Source organism: Zophobas morio, unplaced genomic scaffold (assembly GCF_036711695.1).
Source record: "Zophobas morio isolate AGI-343-1 ecotype UQ-CSIRO unplaced genomic scaffold, CSIRO_AGI_Zmor_V1 ptg000022l, whole genome shotgun sequence".
Classification (NCBI taxonomy): domain Eukaryota; kingdom Metazoa; phylum Arthropoda; class Insecta; order Coleoptera; family Tenebrionidae; genus Zophobas; species Zophobas morio.
Window position 1 is genome coordinate 7,991,160 of NW_026972127.1, and position 7,048 is coordinate 7,998,207.

Genomic DNA, 7,048 nt, shown 5'->3' on the forward strand with positions numbered 1-7,048 from the left:
GGCAATTTTTAGGATCTAAAAAATGACTTTAAAATTTTTTAAATCTTGCGTCGGGACCAAAAAATTTTACGATTTAGTCAAATTTTTCCAAAATTCGACCTTGCGAAATTACCTAAAGAGACTTTTTGTAGTTTTCAACCTTCTGAAGTTACTTTCGGCCTCATTTCTTGGAAAACTCCTACCACATTTCCAGAAACGTGCAATGAAATAAAGTAATTTTTAGGATTAAAAAAAAATTACTTTCACATTTTCGATATTTCTAAGATCTTGCACCCAAATCATAAATATGCTATATTTTTCAAATCAATACGTCGAGATCTAAGTCCTAGAATTTTTCGTGGATTTTCAAAAAACTTTGTCAAAAGGTCAATTTTTCAATACTCTCCCTTATCAACTTTCAACACTTTTTCGACCACTGTCAAAAATTACCTAAAGAGATGTTCTACTAGATTTCGACCTCCAGAAGTTACAATCTGCCTCATTTCTTCGAAAAGTATTTTTGTATTAAATTTACGTACTATATTTTTTGAATCAGTATATCGAGATCTATTATCCCAGAATTTTTTGGCGATTTTTAAACAACTTGTGAAACTTTCGACCTTTTTTCGATCACCTTTCTGAAGTACCTAATGATATTTTTCTATAGATAATGTTTTTCAACATTTATGTTTGCTCCATTTTTCGAAAATTCCTACCATTTTTCAAAAATTGCACAAATGAAGTTAGGGCATTTATAGGACTCAAAAAAATAGCCATCAAACGGATATTTCCACAATCTTGTTCTTGTCTATAGATATTTTAGAATGTACATATTGTGGATTTTTAAGCAACTTCTTTTAAATGAAACACCCTATATATTTTTACAGGTTTAATTTCTCCATAAAAAAATGTCGAAATGGTATCACATGCAAGAACATTTAGATCAATAGTTTTCAAGATATTTATATTTTTATTAAAAAAGAAAAATGGTTTGATTAAAAATTCACAATTTTGCAGCAGCGTTAACAACGATTTTTATATAACAATAAGGAGCACATTTACGCAAAAAAAAGCTAGAAACATAACAAGGAGTTACACTTGTTTCATTTCCAGGGTCGGACTAGGCCGCGTGTAAACCAAAATTTTCAAGCAAACTCAAAATGTGGACCAGAACATTGTCAGAATGGTACGAAAGCCCAGAACTGCTCCCATGGTTCCGATCCCACCCCATTCATTTAACTGAAACTAAATCCCAACTGGGAGCAACAAACACATTAAGCAGGTGTTCCCCGAAAAACACTTTAAAAAACGCTTTTCTTTACGGCCAGGTCAAAGCAGTTAACCCCATGTCGAACATCCCCCATTAGAAGGCACATTTCCCGGGTGTTTGTGCAGATCTGCAAACCCGCGCCGCGCAATTCGAATGGTAATTCGGCATAGGCAATTCGCGTGTCCCGACGTTGGTACAACTTTATTCGAAATCAGTTCCGGAACGGCAATCACCGATGACAGATTTATGAAAATATTTGTTGGGAACGGCAGTTATTTTAAATATTCGCCGGGATCATCCGATTATGTAGATATTCGCATAAAAACAAGATCGTCGCTCTTCAAGATTTGTTTTGCGCTCATCGCGGAAGACGACAGCCCCACCTCGACATCTTCGGCAAAAAAGGAATCGATACGAACGGCTGAGTTATACTTCTCCCGAAATTAAAATTAATCGCAAACGGAATAATCCAGTCCGAAGACCCCAGACAATATCGAAAGAATCGAGAAAACAATTACATTTTATTAGATAACTTCGGCGGCAACATCCGCTGACATTTTATGTGGCTTGAATCGTTTTATGGCGCTACTCTCCGGAGACCAATCATGTTTAAACTAGACCAGTCGCCATATTGAGTCATAAACCAATGACAATTAGCTATAAAACGTTTATTGCTTCACAAGCGCGTTCAAAAACATCTTTGCGTTATTAAAATTGCTTCACAGTGCGATCGCTGGAAATTATTCAGATTCGGACGCCCGACTTTCGAGAGGGAGAGTGTGTGGGAAATGTGAGGGAAAATTCACTGGAGACAAAAATTCATTCAAGATGTTATGATGTTGTGAGAATAATTGGCTCGGGCTTTTATTGTGGTTGTAGAAGTTGAAGTGCGAAACTTTGATTAAGAACGGTCTTCTTATTGTGGCATTATATTTTTCTTCAGCATCAAAACATTTCTAAAACTATCCAGAAATTTTAAATTGCGATAAAGAGGACGACCGTGAAGCGACATCTTGTGGACAGATTCCAAACCAACAGAATTACAAACACAGGAGTTGGCAACGTCCACCTAAAACTCACCACAGATGGCGCTAAACAAACAAAATCGATACAAAGAATTATAACTATAATTTAGTTATAATTACCTGCAACAAAAGCCAACACATCGTAAATTTTTAAAACGCCATTACCATAAACATAATAACTTTATTCAAGGTTATCATACTAAATAAAAATATTGGTAAACGTAACTAAGTGTTATGATAATAAATTTCTATCTTCATAATATTAAATTTCACGGTCAAAACTTTACGTACAGGTCTAGAACTTGATACTGTGTTTTATAGCTACAAAAGCTAAATGCGGAAATTACTCAACGCCCAAATTTTGTTTGTTTGATTAACGAAAATGATTTCAATTCCCTTGACATTCACTACGTGCAACACTAAAGCGAAGTTCTAAAATTGGCTGTTTTCATTATATGTTTATCTCGTGCATAGTTTAGACTTGTGAAAAGCTCGAAAAACACGGTGGTCATAACAATGTCTTAAAAATGAGTTTTCTGAACTTTTATTTTTAAATGGCAAAGGATTTTTTCCAAGTCATTTAAAATAAAAAAAAAATCTTGGCGATACAAATAAAACACCTATACCTAGTTCTTAAAGTAATAAGTGACACAATAATACGAAATGAAAAGATATGGTATTGTAAAGATAGTTGTTTCTATAGTTTTAACATTTAACTGTTAGGGTGGAAATACTTTGAGAAGAACACACCAGTAAAACACCACAGTTTTACACGTTCTATGGGGAGAAATTGAAATATGCATATATTTTTTCGAAAGCACCCAATTTTTGAATTTTCCGGTTTTTTTTCTATTCGATACGTTTTTTCTTCTTTCCAATCTTTCGATTTTTATGTTTCTCCATTTTTAGTTTTTCTATTATTATTAATTTTACGTTTTAAAATGAAAAATAAAAAATGAAAAAACCAAAAAGTATAAAATGAAAACTTTGAAATTTTCATTTTGTTGTTTCTTCAATATTTATGATTTTGCAATTTTTCGATTTAAAATTTTTCTAGTTTTCAATGGTTCGATTCTTTAATTTTTCATTTCTTCAAATTTTCGATTTTCAATTTTCATTTTGGTTTTTTATTTGCTTTATCTTGACAATTTGTCGATGTTGCGATTTTACAATTTTTTCGTTTTGTAATGCTTCAGTTTTTCATTTTTTTTGTTTCTTCAGCTTTCCTCTAGTATTCAATTTTTATTTTTTCAATATTTCGATTTTTTTTTCAATTTTTCATGTCTTCAGTTTTTCGATTTGCAATTTTTCATTTCGGTTTTTTCTTTGTTTTTTCAATTTGCCGTTTTTTCAATAGCCTGTTTTTTTTTATTGTGAAATTTTTCAATTTTTCGATTTTTCAATTTTCGATTTTTTTAATTTTTCGTTTTTTCTTTTTTATATTTTTCAGTTTCAATTTTTCATTTCTTCAAATTTTTGATTTGCAATTTTTTGTTCCGGTTTTTTATTTGCTTTATTTTTCAAATTTTTCGATTTTTCGATGTTCTGATTTCATAATTTTTTTAATTTCAAATTTTCATTTTTTTCTTCAATTTTACAATATGGTACTCTTGAAGTTTTAAGTTTTAATTAATAATAGAAAATAGATTTTTTAATCCATTTTTAATTTTTCAATTTTTCGGTTTTTCAATTTTACATTTTTTAATTTTTCGTTTTTTCAATTTTAGATTTTTCACTTTCCCAATTTTTCAGTTTTTCGTTTCATCTATTTGTTATTAGCAATTTTTCTAGTTTTCATTTTAAATTATGTAACAATAGTTCTAATTTCAAAAAATTTTTACATTTTCAATTTTTCGATTTTAGAGTTTTTCCATTTTTCAATTATTGGATTTTTATAACTTTTCTCGACATTTAATTTTTAAATTTTTCGATCTTTCAATGTTCACAGTTTTAACGATTCAATAATTTTACAATTTTTGAATTTTTGAGTTTTCCATACGCTTTTTCTTCTTTCCAATTTTCGATTTTTATGTTTCTCGATTTTTAGTTTTTCTGTTTTTAATTTTACGATTTTACAATTTCTTGATCTTTCAACTTTTCGAATCAAAAATTGGAAAAATTGTAAAGTTTCAAAATGAAAAATAAAAAATAAAAAAACCAAAAAGTATAAAATGAAAACTTTGAAATTTTCATTTTGTTGTTTCTTCAATATTTATGATTTTGCAATTTTTCGATTTAAAATTTTTCTAATTTTCAATTTCTAATTTTTCAATGGTTCGATTCGATTTAATTTTTCATTTCTTCAAATTTTCGCTGTTCAAATTTCATTTTGGTTTTTTATTTGCTTTATCTTGACAATTTTTCGATGTTGCGATTTTACAATTTTTTCGATTTGTAATGCTTCAGTTTTTCTTTTTTTTTTTGTTTCTTCAGCTTTCCTCGAGTATTCAGTTTCTATTTTTTCAATTTTTCGATTTTTTTTCCTATTTTTCATGTCTTTAGTTTTTCGATTTGCAATTTTTCATTTCGGTTTTTTCTTTATTTTTTCAATTTGTCGTTTTTTCAATAGCCTGATTTTATTTATTTTTTTTTTCAATGTGAAATTTTTCAATTTTTCGATTTTTCATTTTTAGATTTTTTTAATTTTTCGTTTTTTCTTTTTTATATTTTTCAGTTTCAATTTTTCGTTTCTTCAATTTTTTATTTGTAATTTTCCTAGTTTTCATTTTAAATATGTAACAATAATTATACTTTTTAAAAATCTTCTCTTTTTCGATTTTACAATTTTACAATTTTTCCATTTTTCAAATTGGATGTGTTAAAACTTTTTTATTTATTCGATTTTTAAAATTTTCAGTCTTTCGATATTTAAATTTTCAATTTTTCGATCTCTCAGTCTTACAGTTTTTCGACTTTACAGTTTTGACGGTCCTATATTTTCGATTTTTCTACTTTTCGAAACAAACATTGGAAAAATCGCAAAACTGTAAAACGAAATGAAAATCAGAAATGGAAAACAAAAAAGTACAAAACAAAAAATTTAAAAAAAGGAAATCAAGAACTTGAAAAATTGAAGAAACGAAAAGTTCAAAAATCAAAAGATTAAAAATTGAGAATTGAAAATTAAAGAAATCGTAAAATTCAGATAACTGGAAATTTATAAAGGGCAAAATTAAAAAATGTAAAAACTGGAAAATCGAAAAACTGAAAAATCAAAAGATTAAACATTTGAAAAAAAAGATAGGGAAAATGAAAAATAAAACTCAAGAACTTGAAAAATTGAGGAATAGAAAAATTGAAAAATCGAAAAATTAAAAACTGAGAAACTAAAAAATCGAAAAACGAAAAATTGCAAATCGAAAAATTGAAGAAACGAAATATTAAAAATTTTGGAAGTCGAGAAATTGGAAAAAAGAAAAACTGTGATATTAAAAAATTGAAGGTAAATAAATCCAGATTTTTCGAAAAATTAAAATATTTGATTTCGCTAATTTTATTTTTTATGATAACCCTTAGATGACATTAAATTAGTCTCAATTCAAGTTAATGACTAAATCAAATGAACTCAAAAAAATCACATCGTGGACAGAATGAATTCCCGAGGCACATAAAACAATATTTGACAATAAATGTTCAAATTCAAGCCGTAAGAAACTAATAAACCTGTAAGAAAATAATAAAGCCTTCCTGTTTTCGAGTTCACGATGATATTAATTTAACTGATGATAACATACAGTTTCAAGGTCCTCTCTCCACATTTTATGCTAAAATTTTATTTTTTTTTATAAAATGGATGTGTTACAAATACAAAAAATTATTATAATTTCAGTTTTTTTAATCCATGTTCACCACCACATTTCACTAGCAACGAAATTATCGTATAATAAATATTTAATTAATTTGCTTACACTTTTATGAATATTTTTTACAACGCGTGGCCAAGAACTTTTATAATGTGATCTTGTGTTTAGCCATAACGTTTATAATATTAAATAAATTACATTGATTAAATGTGTATATGCAACCAATTATACAACCACTTGAATCAAACGTAAAAACAATCTATGAATGAAATTTTTAAAAGGTTAAAATTGTTCTAGGGAATATTTCATATATATTTTTTAAATAATGGAGATTCTGATATTTATCATAACCTAATATTGAATGAGAATAAATGTTCAAATTCAAGCTGTAAGAAATTATTACACCTGTAAGAAAATATTAAAGCCCGTCCTTTTCGAGTCTACAATGAGATTAATTTACTTGATGATAATTTTCAAGGTCCTTTCTCTAAAAATATTCTGCTAAAACTTTCTCTTTATTAAAAACAACGCGTGACCAAAGACTTTTATAATCTGACGTTTGGTTTAGCCACTGGTTTTAAAATACCGAGCGACTGAAACAAATTTTTGTTTTGGCAATTCTGTGATGAGAAGATGAGTTAAATTTCATTTTGACAATCAGATCTGCCACCATAATATTTTAAATATGTTGCCAACCTGATAAAAAAATTCACAGATAAATATCTATATATGAAAACAATTACATACATACTTGAACCAAACCTGAAAACAATCTATAAAAAGATTTTCTAAAGGATTTCTCTCTTCTTGAGACGACGTAGAAACAAATGGAACAGAAAACTTGCACTTTTGTGTTCTATGAGCTATGAAACGGAAACATAAATTAAATCGTAGTTAATAAATTCCATTAAAATCTGTTATGACTAGGAAAATCGAAAAAGTAGTAAAACAATAAGACATACTTATTTTTC